Here is a 24,202-nt window from a genome sequence, read left to right on the forward strand (position 1 = left end):
TACCTGTGGATTCCTGCAAAAAAGAGGACAAAGGGGCGCCCTAGCGGCCGTTTGCACTCCGACGCTCAAGTCAGCCAGCAAGAAACACCAAAACTGTGCACCTCCGTCTCTGAGCACCGCGTAAGGCACCCTGAAGGTGGTAAAAAGAACTGTGTATTGTGTGTGTGTTTTCTCCCTCAGGCAAAGATCTTTCCCCAGTCCCTTGTACGTAACCTCAAGGCATGAGCAAGCAACTAGAGAGTTCTGGTAAATTTGCCAAAAGTTTCAACCCCGTTCCCAACATTCTCTGCGCTATTTAAACTACCCAAGCATTTAAAGCACCTTAAAGCGCTTTTATTCACAAACGTAACGCGCTCAATTAAAGCGTTTAATTAGAAAACGTAGCGCATTTAAGACGTTGAAACGCTTGGGAGCCATTATAGTACCTGAACGCTCGAAACAGAAACTGTATTGAATGACTTTAATTACCTGGCACCTGACTAAAGGGTGTTTCTATTCTGACCTGGCTGTCGTACACGTGGAGGGCCTCACGACGCCATGACCCCATCTGGGGGCGTTTCTGCCCATCTGGGGACGTTTCTACGTGTGACTTTTTGGGTGCCAACTCATGCCCCCAATCATCTAGTCACTCACTTTGAGAGCGTATCTGCCTTCCTCTTGTACCCTGCACCCGGCTACCCTGGGCGTGACCTTCCTCTTGAGTCGTATCTGTCCCAAAGGCGCCTCTGGGGCGGCAGGGGTACTTCACGAGTCAGGCTGCCCTATACTGATGTTGTTATTATGGCCTTGAAGCCACCTTTCTCTCTTCTTTATTACTGTTCCCTGGTTATCCAGGGTTTGGGGCCTTCCCACGGCGTCGCCCCCTCCATGGTCTTTCCTACCCATGGGTATCGGGGAACCACACTGTGATTGCCTTGCTTTTGTAATGTTTGATCTGGCGACGCCCTGGTTGGGCGACGCCTTCACCTAGGCGACGCCTTGCCTTGGTGACGCCTCTTCTTGACGACGCTGGCACTTAGCGTCTCTTCACCTAGGCAACGCCTTGTGTTGACTTTTGATCCCTGGTGTTGACTTTGACCTTGACTTAGTCAACGCCCGGGTACGGGACGGTACAGTTGAGACGACTACCTTTCAATTTCTCACTAAAATAAGCTATGGGGTGGCCCTCTTGAAGGAGAACAACCCCAATGCCTATACTTGAAGCATCACATTCAATCTCAAATGTTTTAGCAAAATTAGGAAGGGCTAAAATGGGAGCATTAGTGAATTTTTCTTTTAAAACATCAAAAGCATCTTGTTGTGCTGGCTATGGTACCAAAGTTGGGCACAAACCTTTTATAAAAAGAAGCAAGGCCATGAAAACTTCGGACATCATTCACATTGGTAGAGGTTGGCCAATTTTGAATGGCTACGACCTTAGCTTGGTCTACATGAACCCCTTTAACACTCACAACAAACCCTATGAATTCTATATGATCAAGTGCAAACATACATTTAGCAAGGTTAGCATACAAATGTTCTTTCCTAAGGGTTTCTAATACTTGTCTAACATGCATTCTATGGTCAATCAAAGACAAGCTATAAATGAGGATATCATCAAAATAAACAACAACAAACTTGCCAATGAATGGTCTTAAAACATGATGCATGAGACGCATGAATGTACTTGGAGCATTAGTTAAACCAAATGGCATAACTAACCACTCATATAAACCAAAGTTTGTCTTAAAAGCCGTCTTCCATTCATCACCCAATTTTATACGGATTTGATTGTAGCCGCTTTTAAGATCAATCTTTGTAAATATTTTGGAACCATGCAATTCATCCAACAAATCATCAAGCCTAGGTATGGGGTGCCTATACTTAATTGTAATGTTGTTTATAGCCCTACAATCGGAACACATCCTCCATGTTCCATCTTTCTTAGGGACAAGTATAATAGGCATGGCACAAGGGCTCATACTATCTTGAACCCACCCTTTAGCAATCAATTCTTCAACTTGTTGGCGAATTTCCCTAGTTTCACTTGGATTGGTCCTATAGGCCGGATGATTTGGTAAAGAAGAGCCCGAAATTAAATCAATTTGGTGCTCAATCCCTCTTAAAGGTGGAAGGCCTTTAGAAGGATCTTGAAACACATCTTGAAACTCCTTTACCAAATTATCCAAACAATGTGGACTATCCTCAAGGGATTCTAACGTAAAAAGTCTAGGAATAGCTAAGAAGATAGGATTGTGAGCAACTATATCCCTTTGGACCTCATGTCTAGAAATAAGAAACGTCTGCTTAGAACTCTTTTTGTACCGTCCCGTACCCGAGCGTTGACAAAGTCAAGGTCAAATTCAGCGTCAAGGTCAAAGTCAACATAAGGCGTCGCCTAGGTGAGGCGACACCAAGTGCAAGCATCACCAAGGCGAGGTGTCGCCAAGAGGAAGCGTCGCCCAGATAAGACGTTGCCTAGAGAAGGCATCGCCAAGGTAGGGCGTCGCCAAGGTAAAATGTCACTAGAGCAAGGCATCCACAGTGTTGCTCCCCGATACCCATGGGTAGGAAAGACCATGGAGGGAGTGACGCCATGGGAAGGCCCCAAACCCCGATAACCCGGGGTAGCAATAAAGGGAAGAGAAAGGTGGCTTCAAGGCCATAGTACTAGCGCCAGTGGAGAGCAATCTGACTCGCGAAGTGCCCATGTCACCCCAGAGAGGCCCTTGGGATAGATACGACTCATGAGGAGGGTCACGCCCAGGGTAGCCAGGTGCAGGGTACAAGAGGAAGGTAGATACGCTCTCGAAGTGAGTGACTAGATGTTTGGGGGCATGAGCTGGCACCCAAAAAGTCACCCCTTGCGCCAGATGCACTCCAAGGAAGGAGGACTCACACGACGAAATACCCCTAAGTTGGGTCGCGGTGCTGTGTGGCCCTCCACGTGTAATAGCAGCCAAGTCAAAACAGAAACATCAATTTGTCAGGTACAAGGTAATTAAAGCTATTTAAATTAAAGTTTACGTTTCGAGCGTTTAAGGTACTTTAAATGCTTCGAGCGGTTTAAACGTCTTAAAGGCGCTGAACGTTTCACAACCTTAAATGCGCTTTAAGACGCCTTAAATTCGATAATCGTTTAAATAGAACCGGGGATGTTGGAAACGGGGTTAGAACTTTTGGCAAATTTTCCAAGAATACACTCTAGTTGCTTGCTCGAGCCTTGAGGCTACGGACAAGGGACTAGAGAAAGGTTGTTTGCCAGAAGGAGAAAAGATACACAATACACAATTTCCTTTACCACCTTAAGAGTGCCATTCACGGTGCTCCGATACGGAGGTGTAGAGTTTTTGGTGTTTCTTGCTAGCTGACTTGAGCGTCGGAGTGCAAACGGCCGCTAGGGCGCCCTTTTGTCCTTCTTTGTAGGTATCCACAGGTAGCCAGAGGGAAGGTGTCCCTAGCTGACGGGCAAGGTTGCGCACAAAGACGTCCCAGGTCAACCGGCAGGAACACTTTTCTTTTTCATTCTCCCTCTTTTTCTTCATAAGAATTTGGTCCTCATGGACTTCTCTTGGAGAGAGAGATTTTAAAATGACCTTGTGACCATGGAAATCAAAAGAAAGTTTATTGGTAAAGCCATCATGAAAAACATTTCTATCAAATTGCCATGGCCTTCCCAAAAGAACATGTGTAGCTTCCATGGGCACAACATCACACAAGACCTCATCTTTGTATTTTCCAATAGAGAAATTTATGAGGACTTATTTGTTCACAATGATTTCGCCTACATCACTTAGCCATTGTATTTTGTAGGGCTTTGTATGAGAGAAAGTAGGCAATCCAATCTTATCTACTACTCTTGTACTAGCCACATTAGCACAACTACCTCCATCCACTATTAAAGAACAAATGTTGTTTTGAATAAGACATCTTGTATGAAAAATATTTTCCCTTTGACTTTCATCAAAAGGTTGTAAAACTTGACCAAGAAGTCTTCTCAAAACCAAAAAATCTCCTTCAAGTGGACTTTCGCTCTCATGCTCACTAGATGCTCTAGAATGAGAAGAATGCCTAGGTGAATCCGAATCATGCTCACTAACCACAATGCCATTATGCACAAACATATTCCTTTTAGAAGGACAGTTAGCCGCAATGTGACCATAACACAAACACTTAAAGCATTTTCTACTAGATGATTTGATTGGAGATTTAGGAGTAGAAGTTGAAGGCCTAGATTCCTTAGGTTTGAAAGAAGAATCCTTAGAAGGAAGTTTGGAAAAATATTTTTTATTTTTCCAAGAGTTGTTGTAGTAACCATCATTGGGAGAATTTTTAAAAGCATTTCACTTAGCAATTTGGGCCTCAACCTTCATTGCAAGATGAACCAAAGATCCCAAAGATGAATACTCTTGAAGTTCAACAACATCTTGAATATCCCTCCTTAGGCCACTTACAAACCTAGCTATCAAAGCTTCCTCACTCTCTTTCAAATTAACTTTAAGTAAAAGCGTTTCTAACTCCTTAATATATGCATCCACACTTAGCGTGCCTTGTTGAAACCGTTGGAGCTTCAACATGAGGTCTTTCCTAAAGTGTGGTGGTACGACTCTAAAGCGCATACACTCAACCAAATCGTTCCAAGAGACCACAGGAGGTCTCTTGTTATAACAAATGTCCGTTACATAGCTATGCCACCATTTCATGGCATAATCTACAAATTCTAGGGCGGCTATCTTCACCTTTTGGTCCTCAACCTCATAGGTGTTAAAGATTTGTTCACATTTAGCCTCCCAATCTAAATACACATTAGGATCACTATCACCATTAAAGCTAGGGACTTTTACAAAAGGAACTTGAGGCTTGGACTCTTGGTGAGGTCTCTGGTCACGGTGGTGGCTTCCCCCATTGGAATGATGACGATGCCTCCTTCGTCTAGTATCATCTCCATTGTCGTGAGCAGATGCAGAATCCTTTGAAGAATGTTTAGGAGAAGGTTGTCTCTCATGCAAAGAATGGACCACTCCTTCTTGCTTCAATTCAATCTTGGCCATACGTTCTTCCAATCTTTGTAATGCTTCATCTTTTTGAGCAAGAACCTTCCTTGCTTCTTTCAATTCATTAAAAACATAAGCCCTATGAGTAGAGCGTGGCTTTGAAGATTCAGCACTTGAATAGGTATCCATTAGAAAAGAAAACAGCAAACACCAAAATCAAACAAGGTTAAGAAAAAAAACAATGTTAGCAACAAAGAATATAACAAAGTGCCGAAGGTAGGAGTCACTCAAAGCACTCCAAAGAAAGAATACTTCCCTTAACCAATCTGTTCTTGAGGCCTTAGTAACCTCAAATGAAAGATGTCAAAGCAACAACACTCAATCTCAAAGCTAAGCACCATAAAACCAAAGAACAATGAAAGACAAACAAGAAAAGGCTATAACAAAAGGAATACAAGATATATGACAAACACAAAGAATAGAGAATAAAAGACAAGCAAGAAAATAAGGTACTCAATGAAAAGGAAGGCACATAAAAGAGACCTAGAGAAAAGCACTAGACTAGATGAAGAAAACAAAAACAGAACTACTGGAATTTTTTTTTGTGTGCAAACTGTGCGTGATGTTTACAGATTTATCTGGAATGATATAAAGCGAACTGGATTATGAAATTGTAACCACAGAAAGTTAAAGATCTTATGTCAACAATGGCACTGGAATTTCACAAAAACACTAAGCCAATTAATTGTGATAAATTTTGCAAAATCACTGCCAGATTACCGTATTTTTTTCGGCAGAATTACACACTGAACGTATTTCATTTATCATTTTTTTTGTACTTTGAATTTTGATGTAATTCTTTTTTCTACTCCTTTATAACACTTTGAAGAACTCAAATCCAGAATTTCAGAAATTTCCAGTAAGCAAATCAATTACAATAAATCAAAACAGTCAGCACGTTTTCAAGAAAACAGAGGAAGCCTAACAGGAATGAAAAACAAAATTAAGAACTAGAAAAGACATAATAAAAATGATGTTTAAGAACTTGTATAGGTCTAATACACAAGTATGAACTCAAGGCTAAAAAGAAAATGCACCAAAGGATCAAGAAACAAACACATAAAACTGTACTTAATGATGAGAATCAAATAAAGGAGGCTTTTATTAATGGAGGAAGAGGACATCAACCCTCACATTTGAAGTTCTTCCTTCTAGTCTTCTCAAAATTAAAAGAAGACATAAAATAAAGATGAGGCCCAAGCCCAAAGCCCAAGCCCAAGCCCAAGAAGGCCAAAGCCCAAAGAGCCCAAGTCCATCCCATAAGGGGCAAGGCCAAGCTTTGAAATACTCTTGTATAGTTTTAGGAGGTGTGGTTATTAAATAAAGGAGTGTGAAAATGTAAAATAAAGTCACATTGTCCATGTGACTTAGGAGAGTGGAGTAGGTGTAGTTTTTAGGAGGTGTCATAGTAGAAAAAGGTCACACCTCCCATGTGACTTGTTTTTTGTATGAATTTCAAATGAGTTTATTGGAATTTTCCCACCTATTTTTCAGCACCTCTAGGCTATAAATAAAGGTGCTTAGCTTGTACAATTCATATTTGAATTTAGACTAAAGAAACTATACTCAATTTTTGAGAGAGCATTGGAGAGCTTTGTGCCTTCTTCACTAGTCTTATCTTGATGGTTCCATGGTTACCTCAAGTGGCGGCTTGCACACTTATCTTGGAGTCTCCATCCTCCTAGTGGCGTGATCATCCAACCATTCTTCCATCTTCATGAGCTTTCTCTTCTCCTTCCTTCCTTCTCTTTTGATATTCATGTCTTAAGCCTGTGTTCTTGTATTTTGGTTCAACACTTTCATTTTCCAGCTGCTGTTCTTCTTTTATTTTGAATTTTGGTTCGGTGCTTTTACATTTCCAGCACTTCTTTTCAGTATTATTGCCTTTTAGTTCATTTTGTTCGGTTCATTTCAATTCTATTCGGTGCAATTGCTTTTCCTCTCTTTTTAATCGGTTCAATTTGACAATAATTGGAACTTCCATATGAGTTTGTGTTTTGGCACTAGTTTTGGTGAGTTCTTGTTCATAGAACCTTGATCCAATTCTATGATAAAGTGTCTAGCTCATAACCAACTCAAGATGATTCCTAAGAATGTCAAGAAGCATTCTAATTGTGCTAGTGGAATCACATCATGTGGTATCAGAGAGCAAATCAAGAAACAAAAATTACAACAAAAGGACCACAAAGAATTGATAACATTTTTGGAGAAACATGACTTGACAAAACTTATAAGGATTCAAAAATCAAAATGACACAAACACAATGTAATAACAACAAGAAAACAACAAGAAATACCCAAAAATAACATGCTATAACTATTCTGGGACTATTTATGTTTACTACACTTTATGATTTACGCTCTTCATTCTCGTGTCTCTGTTTTTCTCTGGGTTCCTGAGTTGTACCATCTTTGATGGAAGAGGCCCAAGCACAAGCCCACCAAACGGTAGATTTGGGCCAACCAGTAGAGTTATGGCCAAGAGGATCCAAGAAGACTGGAATGCTACTACTGATGGCAGAGAAATGTTCTTATACATGTTTAAATGCCATAAGCTCTAGTGTAGAGTTGATATGAGTTGGATTGACACTAGACAAGAAACAACACATTAAGGAGGCTTAAGGACAGTTCATTGGAGGACAATGCCATCCAAATGAAGAGCCAAACTCATAAGAATCATGAGTGTCATGTCCTTACACATAAATATAGGGCGAATTTGGAAAGGAAAGCAAGAACAACACATGAACACAAGTAGAAGCACAATTAAAGCATAAAATTAGGTTAAACCGAACATAATTGAACAAGGAATATATTCTACCGATTGAAATAAGCAAAGGAACAAACTGAACCGATTAAAATCGAAGAACAAATCATAGGAACAAAGCTACCAATCAAAATTTGCTAAAACATGGAAATTGAGATGAAAGGAAGAAGAACTTAATTGGATCAAGATTGAATGAGATGGAGTTGGAGAGGAACACGCCACTTGGTGGTGAAAGCTCCAAGATGAGTGTGAGGTTGCCGCCACTTGTAGCCCTCCAAAAGCACACGAGATGAGACTAGGAAGGAGATCAAATCTCACAAAGTTCTCTCTCAAATTGAGTAGAGTTTCTTTACTACAAATTTCAATTTTCAACTTGTTTTAACAATGAGCAAACACCTCTATTTATAGCCTTAGGCGCTGAAATGAAAAGCTAATCAAATTTAGAATTCCCTCCTAATTCTAATTCAAATTTAGAGCCAAAACAAGTCACATGGGAGGTGTGACCTTTTTCTACTTTGGCACCTCCTAAAAACTACACCTACACCTACTCTTTTTGTCACATGGAAGGTGTGACCTATCTTTATACATTGGCACCCCTTATTTTAATATCTACACCTTCCTTTAATGTTCTACTAAAAAATATACAAAAGGAAATTACAAATAGAGACATCCAAAGATGCTCATTTATTTAATGCTTGGCCTTGCCCCCTCATGGGTTGGACTTGGGCTTCTTGGGCTTGGGCTTTGGGCTTAGGCCTCCATATTAAGAATACTAATAAGAAGAACTTCAAGTATTTTGGTCCTTGACCATTCCTCCTATTAATATCATCTTTTTGATTCTCATCAAGAGTAGACTTTAATTTCTTGTCAAAATTAGCATAGGAACTTTATTTGTATTTTTTCTTAGAATTAATTTTGGCACCTAAAACACCAACCTAGGTAAACTTAGAGTTTCTAAAAACCTTTAAATTTACCAAAGTCGGTTTAGAAAGCGCATAGAGGGGGTGAGCATGCAAACTAGCCTCACCCCTCCTATGTGCCAATCGCCATTTTTTAGGAGGGAATTCATTTGAATTTCCCTTCACTTTCATTTGAATTTCCTGCCCTCTAAACACTATAAATAAGAGGGCTTGGCTCATGTAATTGGAAGATTAATCTAATAGTGAATTGCTGCCAATTTTGTGTCAATCTCACTACTTGTCTTCTCCTACCTCTCTAGGTTAGACAATTGATCTTCAAACTTTCATTCTACCAAAGTGAGATGGCCTCACCACCTACATTCCATACCTAACCTGCACCTCCAAGGCATCCATCATCTCCTAGGAGAGCCTTGACCGTGAGCATCCATTGAACATCCGCAAACTCCACAAACAATTCTCCAAAGGATTAAGGCCCTCTTCCATCAATCTTTCTCCTCTAAACCTTTGTTTTGTTTTTTGTCCTTTTCTCCTTTCCTTCCTTAGCTTTCCTTTCGAGAAGGCTCGAATAAAAAATACACAAATCTCACCTTCCTCCATCGACTACAAGTCACTATACCGCTAGGCTCCTGATAGCCTTCTAGCAGAAACTTCTCAAATTACCTCTTTTAAGGACATAGAGGCATACAAGGCAGGCGAGTCCGACGAGAAGTTTCGCATCTTCGGAAGGGAGCATGATGTGTATGTGAAGGTTCTACCTTGTAGGGAAGGTGAACCCATGTGCGTCGATAACCGCGCGGACCCCGAAGACCCCTTTTTCTTCATGTACTCTACCACCTTTAAATGGCTCAAGCTTCGCCTTCCATTCACGGGGTTCGAGCGCGCACTTTTGATTAAGGTCAATGTGGCCCCTGCCCAGCTGCATCCCAATAGTTGGGCCTTTGCCATCCTCTGCAACCACTTTGGCCATATGCCATAAGTGGACGTCTTCCTCTACTTCTTCGAAGCGAAGAATCTTGGAAAGAAGTTGTGGGTGAATTGTTTAAAGAGAGTTTTCACAAACTTTTCAAACTTTGGGATAAAAGGACAATTTTCAATTGCATCCCAAATTCCTTTGTCAAGAGATTCCATAAATATTTTCATTCTTACTTTCCAAAACTGGTAGTTCAAACCACAAAACAAAGGTGGTCTGTTAATTGGAGCACCTTCCCCAAAAGGTAGTCTATCAGCCATTAAAAAGATTTTTAGGATCAACTTGAATAACTTTCAAGAACCAAGCTCTTGATGCCAATTGTAAGAAAAGATGGCTTTAAACTAGAGGGGGGGGGTGAAATGTTTAAAGAGAGTTTTCGCAAACTTTTCAAAACTAGAATGAATTTATCTCAGGAAAGAATTGATTCAGAAATTCAGTTCGCCAAAACAGCAAGCAAAAGCTGTAGTACCATAAAAACAATCGGTTGTTTCGTGGAAACAATCGGTTGTTTATACCAGTAAACAACAAAATAAACTGAATTTAAAGAGTTAGAGATAGAGAGATTGTACACAGTTGTTTATACTGGTTCACTCCAAACCAGAGCTACATCCAGTCTTCTCATAAACCCTAAGGAAATCCACTAAGCAATCACACCTTGATCACTTACACAACAACCAAGAGAATGAACTTGAACACCTCAAGAAACACACTCTCCTTGGTCAACACACCAACACTAAGATTGCTGATCTTGATCCCCTCAAGAACACACAACCAATCTCAGCAAATACAAAAACGAATACTTGGTCAACAGAGTACAAGGATTACACTTGTTACAGAAGATAATCTGAAATGAATACAAGAAGAATCCTATTCCATACACTTTGATCAATCACAAACTCTTAGCAATCTCAACTCTTTGAAAAACTCAAAAACAAAACTCTTAGGAAAAACATTTTCAATGATTCTTAAATCTCAAATCTGTTTTTCTGAATATATTCAAAGATGTAGTTTGTTATCAAATCTTAACAAACTCTTAAATTGCATTAAAAGATTGGTCAAAGCATTTAATGACTGGAGCGTAAGCAGTTAATTCATTTAAAGCTTAGTCAAACAGAAAACAATTTTTTCTGTTATGGTCTCAAAACAAACAATCGGTTGTTTCCTCGAATCCATCGGTTGTTTTGGTACTTAACAGTTCAGCCATTTAAAAACAGTTTTCAATCTTTTCCTCAAAACACCTAAGTACAAACAATCGGTTGTTTCGATAAAACAATCTGTTGTTTTAACTTAGTTTGAAAACATTTTACTTTCAGAAAGATTGAGAATGCTAATGCTTTAGATTTAATCAAAGGGTGGATTACAACATATAAACTACCCCAGAACTAAGCTAAACCAGCACAGCAACATCAAGCACAGCCAAGGCTTCAACATCCTTCAAAGGATTTGGATTCTTCAAAACTAGAACACCACTTGGTTCAATAATTTCCTCCTATTTGATGAAGACAAATCCTTGATGCTTGTGTTGTACCTGATTAAATCTGAAGCAGTTCCTGCAATAGAACTTTGAGCAAAACATTAAACTTCTGATATTTTGTTAGCGCAGAGATAAACAGTTAAAGTTCAAAGCATAATATCATAAACATATTACATAACCCAAACTGTTTTATCAACTGAAAACAGAAACTTAAAACACAACATATATCTCCCCCTATTTGTCTTCACAAATAGACAAAGATAAGATATAAAACAAGATATTGTTTGGATTACATGAGAATTAAAGCAGTAAGAGCAGAAAGAAAGAAATTTAAAAACCAGATGTAACAGCAAGAAAACAATCGATTGTTCTGATAACCAATCGGTTGATTTTCCTTCATTCTTCTTCATCAGCAAACTGAAGATCAAATATTTGATTATGAACAGCTTCAATTTGTTCATCCAGAGTCATGAATCTTGCATCCATGTTGTTGAATCTGTTATCAATGTTCTGGAAGTTGCTAACACACAGATCATGAAGATTTCTTTGATTCTCCCCAAATGTATCAAGCCTATTGATCATGTATCTTTCAAAAGAAGACATGGTTGGCATTCCATCTTCCTGATCTCTAGCACCAGCACTAGGTCCAGCATCTTGATAATCTTCAGGTTGATCTTCATTTTGAACATCCATATCAGCAGGTTCATCTTGTTCAAGATTAGCAGCACCACTAGATGAGGCACCATGATCACCATCCTTGCTTATCCATTTTCCACCTACTTTTGTAAAACCCATCTTGCTGAGTGATCCATTGCTCAACTCTTGAGTTGACTTGACGAGCTCAGAAGTTTCATCTTCAAGATTAACTTCAAAATAGGGTAGAAATTTAGATATCAAAACAGCATATGGATAATGATAATCACCTAACCTCATGGCTTTTTGCATGTGTTCTTTGATGATATGGATTCAATTGATTTTGATTTTCTTGGTGATGCAGAAGATATAAACCAGATCTTCTTCAGTTAGCACAAAATGATTACTCCCCCTTGGAGTTAGAATCCAAGTTACAATGAGAGCAAGCAATCTCTCATCAAGCTTCAAACCTCCAACCGAGCATGTACTAACTTGAGCATGTTTATTCTTTAAGCAACTTTAGTAGAATTGGATTTTGATAAAATCCTCCACCACACCAAGGTTTCCCTTGTTGATTCTCAGACCAGAGAACTTAAGACCAGCAACAGCAGTCCATACTTCATGAGTTATCTCCATTTCTACACCTTTCACATGAGAGACTAGATTGTTTCCCTCAAACTTCAATTTTGTGTAGAACACCCTCACCAAATCTTGATAAATGTTTCCCTTCATCTCCAGGAACTTTCTGAGAGATTGATCCTTGAGCAGCCTTCTCAAATTATCAAGCTTTTGACTTTTCAGCCAATCAAAGCATACAACCTTGGGGTTGTTTATCTTCTTGATACTTGTTTCATACCTATACTTCTCAATGAGATCATTGTCTCCAGAAAACTAGCCTTCTAGCCTTCCTCCAGACCTTACAGCCCTGGTGTTGACTCTCTTTGAGGTGGGAGGAGTTGATTCCATGATGGCAGAGACGAAAACAGAGGAGAACACACTTCACAGATTTTTGCAAGAGATGTTGCAAGAGATATTGCAAGAGATGTTGCAAGAGATATTGCAAGAGATGTTGCAAGAGATATTGCAAGAGATGTTTCAATTGGTTGTTCTTGTGGAAGAAATCTGCACCAGATTTTATAGCAGTAAGAGAATCAATTTGAATTTAATTTCATTCAATGGGTACCTGGTTTTCAGAGAGAGAGGACTTGACTCTGCTCTGCACAAAAAATGTCAGAAAAGGCTAAAAATCACATGGTCTTCACATGTGATCTTTGACTAGTCATTAAGGCTCTTGAAATTCCAAGATTTTTGAATATATTCCTTTATGACTGTTGTAACTTCTTTCTGAACATAATCAACTTTCAACACAGATTCTTTGACCAAGATTCTCTCTTTTAAAATGATCTGCAGTGGATACAAATTTAAAATAGCAATTAAAACCATTTCTTCATAGTGCTGTCAGACACAAAGCAATCGGTTGTTTTTCTGTAGCAGTTAAAAACTTGTTTTTGAATTTTAACCATGAGCAGAAGCAGTTCAAAGCAGATGACATTGATTATAAAAAGATTGTTTAACCATAAAAAAGAGCTTTGAAACAGAAATTAAGAACAAATAAAGGAAAGTCTTATCCTTATGTTGATTCTTCAATGAGCCATGTGCTTTATGGTCAAGAAGCCACTTTTCACTGTTGAGGTCTTTTGCATAGCATTGATTCAGATTCAATGACTGCCTTTTTCTTCAACAGCTTGATCAGTTGACTCAGTTCTTCCTTTTTCTTTATTTTTCCTGCATAAACGATTTCAAGTAGCAAGATTTGGTCCCCTTACAAATTTGGGTCCGTTTGTCTTTTCTTTGCAGTTAGAAACATCACATCCCTTAGGAATCCATTTCATAAAACCTCTTGGAACAGAATATTTCCTTATTTTACAGAACCTAACAGAGTGGCCTTTCTTCATGTAGTAAAAGCATGTAACAACCGGTTGTTTCGTCTTAACAATCGGTTGTTTTTATGATTTTCTTAAAAAAAATTTTGAAAACTTATCTTGCTTGTTTTGTGGATTAAAGCCTAAACCAGCCTTTTCAAAAACACATCTTTGAGATGCTAAGACATTCTCAAAGTTTGATTTCCCCTTTGAAAGCTTGTCCACAATTTCAACAAGATAATGAACCTTTTTCTCAAGATTTTCACAATTTTTGCAAATGAGAGTCTCACACTTGCAAGAGGCATTTTTGAAATGATTTTCCAATTTTTCAAAATCACTTTTTGTTTTTTCCAGATCCTCTTCAAGTGATTTAACTCTCTTTTCAAGCCAAATGTTAAGATCTTTCAATCGGTTGTTTGAAAGAACCAATCTATTAGCTTCATCATGTGTTTCTTGAAAAGCTTAAAGTAATTCACTATAATTTTGTTCATTTAAGGAAGCACATGAATTTAACTCACTTGAGCTGGAAGATTCATCATCATTTTCAACTACCAAACATATGTTTGCTTTTTCATCTTCACTTGATGAAGAACTTGATGATGACACCTCATTTTCATCCCAAGCTATGTAGGCTCTTTTTGTCTTGTCTTTCTTCTCCTTGTAACTAGTCTTTTTCTCTTTGCTCTTGTTTGGACAATCTTCCTTTATACCTTCCTCACCACAACCAAAACAAGTATAGTTATTTGAATTGAATTCATTGGGTTTCTTGTTTCCATACCTATCCTTGTTGTTGTCTTTGTTGCGGTTTCTCTTTAGGAATTTGCTGAATTTTCTTGACAGCAAGCTAAGGTTTTCCTCATCACTATCATCACTGGAATCTTGCTTTCCCTTGTGTTTGGATGCTTTCAAGGCTATGCTCCTTGTGTGCTTATCTTCACTCTCTTGAACATTGAGTCTATTCATCTCTAGCTCATGTTCCCTAAGCTTTCCAAACAAAGAAGCAACACTTAATGATGTTAGATCTTTAGATTCGGAAATAGCAGTTACCTTTGGTAGCCATGCTCTATCAAGACATTTCAAGATCTTGATGTTCAGCTCCTCTTTATCAAAGGTCTTGTCTAGGCTCATCAGGTGATTGATGATGTGCGTAAATCTTTTCTACACCTCAGCAATTGTTTCTCCTTTAAGCATTCTAAACATCTCATACTCTTGGATAAGAGCATGCTTTCTAGCTCTTTTCACCTCATTTGTTCCTTCACGAGTGACTTCCAAAGTGTCCCACATTTCTTTTGATGATTTGCATTGCGAGACCCTGAAAAACTCATCCGAATTTAAAGCAGAGGTTATAATATTTTTGGCAATGCAATCGAATTTGGCCTTTTTGTTTTTTGCATCAGTACATTGAGACCATGGTTTCTCAATGACAGATCCATCCTTTTCAAACTTTGGGATAAAAGGACCATTTTCAATTGCATCCCAAATTCCTTTGTCAAGAGATTCCATAAATATATTCATTCTTACTTTCCAAAACTGGTAGTTCAAACCACAAAACAAAGGTGGTCTGTTAATTGAAGCACCTTCCCCAAAAGGTAGTCTATCAGCCATTAAAAAGATTTTTAGGATCAACTTGAATAACTTTCAAGAACCAAGCTCTTGATGCCAATTGTAAGAAAAGATGGCTTTAAACTAGAGGGGGGGGGGGTGAATTGCTTAAAGAGAGTTTTCACAAATTTTTCAAAACTAGAATGAATTTATCACAGGAAACAATTGATTTAGAAATTCAGTTCGCCAAAACAGCAAGCAAAAGCTGTAGTACCAGAAAAACAATCTGTTGTTTCGTGAAAACAATCGGTTGTTTATACCAGTAAACAACAAAATAAACTGAATTTAAAGAGTTAGAGATAGAGAGATTGTACACAGTTGTTTATACTGGTTCACTCCAAACCAGAGCTACATCCAGTCTTCTCAAAAACCCTGAGGAAATCCACTAAGCAATCACACCTTGATCACTTACACAACAACCAAGAGAATGACCTTGAACACCTCAAGAAACACACTCTCCTTGGTCAACACACCAACACTAAGATTGCTGATCTTGATCCCCTCAAGAACACACCGCCAATATCAGCAAACACAGAAACGAATACTTGTTCAACAGAGTACAAGGATTACACTTGTTACAGAAGATAATCTGAAATGAATACAAGCAGAATCCTATTCCATACACTTTGATCAATCACAAACTCTTAGCAATCTCTGTTAGAATATATGGCCTTAAACGAGAGGGGGGGTGAATTGTTTAAGAAAGATTTTAGTAAACTTTTAAGCTTAGAATGAAAATTCTTCAAAAGAACTTTGATTAAGAATTCAGTTTTTCAAATTAAAACAGCAAAAGCACAAAGCTGGAAAAACAATCAATTGTTTTAGCGAAACAATCGGTTGTTTATACCAATTTCAAAATATCAAAACTGAATTTAAAGAGTTAGAGATAGAGAGATTGTACATAGTTGTTTATACTGGTTCACTCAATACTAGAGCTACATCCAGTCTTCTCAGAAACCCTGAGGATATCCACTAAGCATTCACCACTTGATCACTTACACCACAACCAAGAGAATGACCTTGAAACACCTCAAGAAACACACTCTCCTTGGCCAACACTAAGATTGTTGATCTTGAACACCTCAAGAACACATAGCCAATCTCAGCAAACACAGAAACGAATTATTCAACAGATTACAAAGATTACACTTGTTACAAATGAATATCTGAAATCAATACAAGTAGAATCCTATTCCAGCACCTTGATCAATCAATAAAACTCTGAAGCAATCTGAACACTTTGAAAACTCTCTTAGAAAAACTTTGTCAAAAGATTCTTAAATCTTAAATCTGTTTTTCTAAATATATTCGAAGATATAGTTTGTTATCAAATCTTAACAAACTCTTAAATTGCATTAAAAGATTGGTCAAAGCATTTAATGACTGGAGCGTATACAGTTAAAGCATTTAAAGCTCAGTCAAAGAAAACAGTTTTTCTGTTATGGTCCCAAAACAAACAATCGGTTATTTCCTCAAATCAATCGGTTGTTTTGGTACTTAACAATTTCAACTATTTGAAAGCAGTTTTCAATGTTTCTCAAAACACCTAAGTATAAACAATCGGTTGTTTCGACAAAACAATCGGTTGTTTTAACTTAGTTTGAAAAAAATTTTACTTTTATAAAGATTGAGATGCTAATTGCTTGAGATTAAATACAAGGGTGGATTACAACATATAAACTACCCCAGAACAAAGCTTAAACAAGCACAACAACATCAAGCAAAGCAGAGGCTTCAACATCCTTCAAAGGATTTGGATTCTTCAAAACATTGAACATCACAAGGTTCAACAATCTCCCCCTATTTGATGAAGACAAATCCCTTGTGCTTGTGTTGTACCTGATTAAATAGTATTGTACCGCCCTGGTAGTCGGAAGTGATGACGTGGCATCAAGCTACAGTATAAGCGTGTTGACAAGGCGCCAGGTTGGCAGAAGGGAAGGAAGTCGGGGGGCTCGTGAAGTCGCCAGTCATTAAGTTGGCGTGTTCCGATCTCCAGCATACCAGAACCGGCGATCACCAGGTTGGAGATGAAGTCGCCAGATGTAAACTCAGGCGACCTTGAGATTGGAGATCGCCAGAGAAAGCACATCGCCAGAGATGAAGGTGGTGCAGATTATGAAGGCGGCCGGCGAGACCACAGGGAAGGTGTATGAAAGCACCCTAACTCGCCAGTTCCAGTAGAGATCGCACTCCCAAGTTAGCTATGTACTGGGCAGTACCATGCATAGGTAACTTAGCAAAACGAGAGTAGAAGCAGCGCCCAAGTCAAGGAGGCTCCAGATGATGGCACGTGTACAGTTGGATGCGAGCCACGTGTCCAAGTCTGTAACTGCCAGGAGAGAGAAAGTAACCAGGTATATAAGAGTTCTCAACGAACTTTCTGAGGTACGCACGTTCAGAATACACTCTTTACGCTTGCGAGTTATAGAGCTTACTGTGAGAGAGGATTTGCACGGTTCTTGTTCTCTTAGTATTTGGTGATTCGGTCACTGACTTGGGCGTTGGAGTGCGATCGGCCGCAGCGGCGCCGCTCTGTTTCTTTGCAGGTTCTTGAGGTGGATCTCGAAGAGGAACGGAGGTGTGAAGCGGTGCGCACGTCGATCCTTTGACGAGGCAGTTTCCCACCGTGGGGCCGTGTAAAACTTGCTCCCATCCACAGCGTGAGTTCTTGGAGTTTTCTGCGTGGTTGTGTGCTGGTGCAACCATCGTTCGCTGTTTGCTTGAAATTTGTTCGGTGAATTCGCGTTTCACACCGTTCGTTTGGGATTTGATCGGTAGAGTAAGGTTTTTTCTGCTGTTTTCGCGCGATTCGTTCGGTGGAGTTGAGCTCTTTCGCTCGTTTGGTTATCCGTGGGAAGAGCAGTGGTTTCTGGTGGAGTTGCAGGTTTCTTTGGAGGTAGCGGTGTTCTTGAATTTCCTTGCGAAGTTTCGCGCAATTTCTTCCGATTGATCGCTGAATCGATCGTAGCTGAAGCAAGTGTTGTTCGCTGCATTCTGTGATTCGCTGAGTTTCATGAGAAAAATGAGAAGCAATCGCTCAAGTCCAGTTGCGCCCGTCGCTGCTGAAGGCGCCGCTGCCATGACCATGGCGCAGATGGCAGAGATGATGCGTTCGTTGCAGGCAACTGTGGAAGCCTCACGCATAGAGCAGGCGAGAATGCACGAGGACCTGGTCGCCTCTCGCGCCAGGAATGAGGAGCTCAGCAAGGTGACTGAGGAGCTGCGTCAAGCTCTTCAGGAGCAGCAAGGGCGTTCTTCTGCTGAAGAGGTGGCGCCGTCATCGCCACCTCGCGTTTTCCCTATGCCTTTTGTTCAGGCGATTACTGACACGCCCATTCCTACGAGCGTGGTCCCTGTCAAGGCTGTCTTTACCGGCGTGGTGGATCCGGAGGCCCATCTGACCACGTTCCATACGCAGATGATGCTGTCGGGAGGGTCAGACGCCGTGTATTGCAAAATGTTCGTAAGCACGCTCCAGGGAACGGCGTTGGAGTGGTTTGTGAGCCTACCTAACGGTCACATAACTAGTTTTCAGCAGTTCTCGAAGGTTTTCGTCGAGCAATACATCGTGAACAAGGCACCGCCCAGGGTGTCTTATGATCTGTTTGATATAAGGCAGTACCAGGGAGAGTCCCTCAGAGACTACCTGAATCGCTTTGGAGCGCAGATGGTCAGATCGCCGGCCAAAGATGAAGAAATGATGGTCTATGCATTCAAGAAGGGCGTGCTGCCAGGACCATTCTGCGAGGCCTTGATCAGGGCTCACCCTGCAACGTTTGCTGAGGTCAGGCGACTTGCGGTGGCTCACATCGCCGACGAGAGTGAGGTCGCTGAGAAGAGAGGGAGCGTGGCTCCCGCTAGGCCATGCGCCCAGACCAGGATCCAGCCGCAAAGGGTACTGGAGACAGCGGCGGCGGCCAGGAAGGACCAGAGGACTCGCCATCCTTATGATAGGAGGAACAAGGGGAGGGGCCAGGGACGCCAGCAGCCAGCACGCCGGGAATACAACCGCCCGCCTAAGCACAAGTTTGTTATGGGATTGGCGGACCTGATCGCCATTCCCAATATATCTACCAGGTTGAAAGCGCCTGAGAAGGTGGGCGACAAGGTGCTGGGACCAAAGCCAGACGCCTGGTGTGAGTTTCACCAGGGCTTTGGCCACACCTTGGACTCGTGTTTGTCCTTGGGGTATCAGCTCGACGATCTAGTTAAGAGCGGGTTCCTAAATGACTATCTGCTGGACAAGAGAACGGGGGGAGCGTCGAGTTCCCAGGCAGCAGGTGGAGAAGCCCAACAACACGAGATGCCCATCCACGGGGAAATCCACACCATCGCAGGAGGCTTCTCAGGTGGTGGATGTACCGCATCGCAGAGGAAGAAGTACGTGCGATCAGTGATGACAGTGGATATGTTTGAAGATCACTCGCCGGAGGTGGACATTACGTTCACCAAGCAGGATCTTCGGGACGTTGTGCCCCATGACAACGATCCCATAGTCATTTCGTTGATTACGGCGGGAAGGAAGGTCCACAGAGTTCTGGTGGACCAGGGAAGCTCGGTAAACGTGATGTTCTGGCCGACTTTCACGCAGCTGGAATTGCCCCTTGACCAGCTAAGGCCCTATGGAGGGTGCCTGTATGGGTTCGCTGGTGACCAGGTGGAGGTCAGGGGGTATATTGAGTTGAGAACCACGTTTACAGATGAGGCTGGTTCGAGGACGGAGAAAATCAAGTACCTCATCGTAAACGCTCCTTCAGCATATAACATCCTGTTGGGAAGGCCCACGCTTAACAGGATAGGCGCCATTCCGTCGACTCGGCACATGAAGGTAAAGTTGCCGTCTATGGAGGGGGTGGTGATCACGATCAAGTCTGATCAGAAAGAAGCGAAAAAGTGCTATGAGAATAGCCTGAAAAACAAGAGATCAGTGAGTTATGTAACAACCACCCCACCTCCCGGTGTGAAGCCCAGATCGACGGTAGCGGAAGAGACCGTCGGAAGGGACGTGCAAATGGTGGACGCTGAGCTAGTGGAAGGAGACGCTGGTCTGGAGGAGGAAGAGGCGCGGAATCGCCCTGAGGAAGCGATAGAGCAGGGAATCGCCAGGGCGGTGATCGCCCGAGAATCCAGGCCAAAACCTGTCGAGCAGTGGCTCGAGAAAGAGATCGGGGGAAAGATCTTCAAGCTGGGAAGATCTCTGGAGGTCGAGCTCCAGGACCAGATCGCCAAGGTGATTGAGCGGCATCTGGACGCGTTTGCATGGTCCGCCTCGGACATGCTCGGGATTGATCCCGACTTCTTGTGCCATCATCTGGCGATGGACAACTTGGTGAGACCAGTGCGACAAAGAAGAAGAAAGTTCAACGAGGAGAGGAGGCAGGCGATTAGAGATGAAACTCAGAAGCTCCTTGCTGCAGGCCACATCAGGGAAGTCCAGTACCCTGAATGGTTGGCGCATGTCGTGCTGGTGAAGAAGAGTAACGGGAAATGGCGCATGTGCGTCGATTTCACCGACCTGAACAAAGCTTGCCCAAAGGATTCGTATCCTTTACCAAGTATAGACGCCCTGGTTGACAGAGCTACAGGGTGTAAGTTGCTGAGTTTCCTGGATGCCTTCTCGGGGTATAATCAGATCAAGATGCATCCCATGGATGAAGAGAAGACAGCCTTCATGACGGAGAGGTCGTGCTATTGCTACAAGGTGATGCCGTTTGGGCTGAAGAACGCGGGGGCCACGTACCAGAGGCTGATGGATCGAGTACTGGCACCAATGCTGGGAAGGAACGTGCAAGCGTACGTCGATGACATGGTCGTGACCTCGCCGGAAAAAAGCAAACACGTTGCTGACTTGGAGGAATTGTTCACGACGATCGCCAAGTTCAGATTGAAGCTGAATCCAGAGAAATGTATTTTCGGCGTGGAGGCTGGGAAGTTTTTGGGTTTCCTCTTGACTGAAAGAGGCATAGAGGCCAACCCTGATAAGTGTGCCGCCATCTTGGCGATGAGGAGCCCAGCTATGGTGAAGGAGGTTCAACAGCTAACAGGTCGGATGGCAGCCCTGTCCCGCTTCGTGTCCGCTAGCGGAGAAAAGGGCCATCCCTATTTTCAGTGCCTGAGGCGCAACAATAAGTTTGTTTGGACGAAAGAGTGCGAGGAAGCTTTCGTCAAGCTGAAGGAGTATCTGGCGAGCCCGCCGGTTCTGTGCAAACCGCTGGTGGGAACCCCTCTCAGGTTGTATTTTGCTGTAACTGAGCGGGCGGTGAGTGCGGTGCTCGCCCAGGATCAAGGTCAGGCTCAGAAGCCTATTTATTTTGTGAGCAAGGTGTTGCAGGGCCCCGAAACGAGATATCAGGCCCTGGAGAAGGCTGCGCTGGCTGTGGTATTTTCGGCGAGGAGGTTGCGCCACTACTTCCATAGCTTCACAATACTGGTGATGACTGACCTGCCCATCCAGAAGGTCTTGAAGAAGCCTGACGTTGCAGGAAGGATGGTGAAGTGGGCAGTAGAATTGTCAGAGTTTGATATCAAATATGAGCCCCGAGGCCCGATTAAGGAGCAAATCTTTGCAGATTTCGTGGTCGAGCTCTCATCTGAGGCAACGCGAGTCGAAGGGGACGATTTCCGTTGGGTACTTTCGGTGGATGGATCGTCGAACCAGCAGGGCAGCGGTGCTGGAGTCATATTGGAAGGACCCAACGGCGTGTTGATCGAACAATCTCTGAGGTTTGCCTTTACAGGCAGTAACAATCAAGCGGAGTATGAGGCGCTGATCGCCGGAATTTTGCTGGCCAAGGAGATGGGAGCTAGGGTGCTGATGGCTAAGAGTGACTCGCTGCTAGTCACAGGGTAAGTAACAGGCGAGTTCCAGGCTAAAGATCCACAAATGGCGGCCTATCTGGAATATGTGCAGGAGTTGAAGAGTTCTTTTGCCTCCTTTGAAGTAGTGCATGTGCCCAGAGAGCAGAATGCCCGAGCTGACTTGCTAGCTAAGCTCGCCAGTTCAGGCAAGGGGGGTAGGCAGAGGACGGTGATTCAAGAAACTCTGAAGACGCCGAGAGCATTTGTGGCAGATCACCTGGTTCTTCAGATAAGCAAGTCGACGGAGAAAGCCGCGAGAAGCCATAGGTCCCTGACGCAAGAAACCCTGAGATCGCCGAGAATTAGAGCATGTCGGGGAGAGAAGGTGAACGTGATGCAGGTCTGCGCTACCCATGAGCCAGACACTTGGATAACACAGTACAAGCGGTGCCTGGCAGATGGCCTTCTCCCGCTTGATCCGACTGAGGCTAGGAAGGTAAAGAAGAATTCTAGCAAGTACACCCTGATTGATGGCGATCTATACAGGTTTGGGTTCACTCACCCGCTCTTGGAATGTATACATGGCGAGAAGTGCACGAGAATCATGGCGGAGCTCCACGAAGGCATATGCGGAAGCCACGTCGGGGGTCGAGCTCTGGCCGCGAGGACTCTCCGTGCAGGATACTACTGGCCATCGATGAGAGAAGATTGCAAGAAGTATGCCCAATGTTGCAAACAATGTCAACAGCACGCCGATTGGCATAAGGCGCCTCCCGAGGAGTTGAAGTCGATCTATAGCCCTTGGCCGTTTCATACCTGGGGAATCGACATCCTGGGACCTTTCCCGCTGGCGATCAGACAGATGAAGTACTTGGTGGTGGCGATTGAATATTTCACCAAGTGGATCGAAGCAGAACCAGTGGCCCAGATCACCGCACACAAGATCGAAGGTTTCGTGTGGAAGAACATCGTGTGCCGGTTTGGAGTGCCTAAACGCCTGGTGTCGGATAATGGGACTCAGTTTGCAAGCCACCTGTTGAAGAAGCTTTGCGAAGGGGTGGGAATTCAACAAGTGTTTGCATCCGTCGAGCACCCTCAGACAAATGGCCAGGTGGAGTCAGCTAATCGGGTGTTGTTGAGAGGTTTGAAGAGAAGGCTAGAAAAAGCCAAGGGAAGCTGGGCTGAGGAGGTGCCCCGTATAGTCTGGGCATACCATACCACCGAGCAGTCAGGAACCCATGAGACCCCGTTCAGCCTAGTCTATGGGTGTGATGCGATGATTCCAGTAGAGATTCAGGAGAGCTCGCCGAGATTCCTGAACTTTGTAGAGGAAGACTCGAATGAAGAGAGAAGGCTGAACCTGGACCTACTGGATGAGGTCAGGGAAGAAGCGAGATTGAAGGCTGAGGCGGTGAAGAGGAGGATTGAACGAAGGTACAACTCGAAGGTGATGCCAAGGCAATTTAGAGAAGGCGACCTGGTGATGAGAAAAGCCCACCAGTACGAGATGGAGAATAAGCTGTCGCCCAAGTGGACGGGACCGTTCAGAGTAACCGAGGCGCTCGGGAACGGCGCCTACCGCTTAGAGACGCTGGAAGGAGGGGCGATTCCTCGCACCTGGAACGCCACGCACCTGAAGTTGTACTATAGTTAAGAGCTTTGTAAGTAAAGACAAACACAAAAGTTATATTACAATGTTTCTGATGAAACAGTTTGAAGGGGGCACTTTTTTTTCCCTAAGGAGGGTTTTTAATGAGGCCACCCAATAAAAGAAGAGTTTTCGAAGTATAAGGCGTTTTCAGATTGCATGCTTGCTATTTTCCAAAAAGTTTTGAAGAAAGACCTTGTCACTTATACGTGATTTAAGGCGAGTAAAGATATATTGCATGCTTTCTAAAAAGTTTTTAAGTCCTCATCGTTTTTCGGCGATTGGAGGCATCAGTTAAAGTTTTTAAGTCCTCATCGTTTTTCGGCGATTGGAGGCATCAGTTAAAGTTTTAAGTCCTCATCGTTTTTCGGCGATTGGAGGCATCAGTTAAAGTTTTTAAGTCCTCATCGTCTTTCGGCGATCGGAGGCACCAGT

This window comes from Phaseolus vulgaris, unplaced genomic scaffold (assembly GCF_000499845.2).
Source record: "Phaseolus vulgaris cultivar G19833 unplaced genomic scaffold, P. vulgaris v2.0 scaffold_19, whole genome shotgun sequence".
In the NCBI taxonomy this organism is placed as follows: domain Eukaryota; kingdom Viridiplantae; phylum Streptophyta; class Magnoliopsida; order Fabales; family Fabaceae; genus Phaseolus; species Phaseolus vulgaris.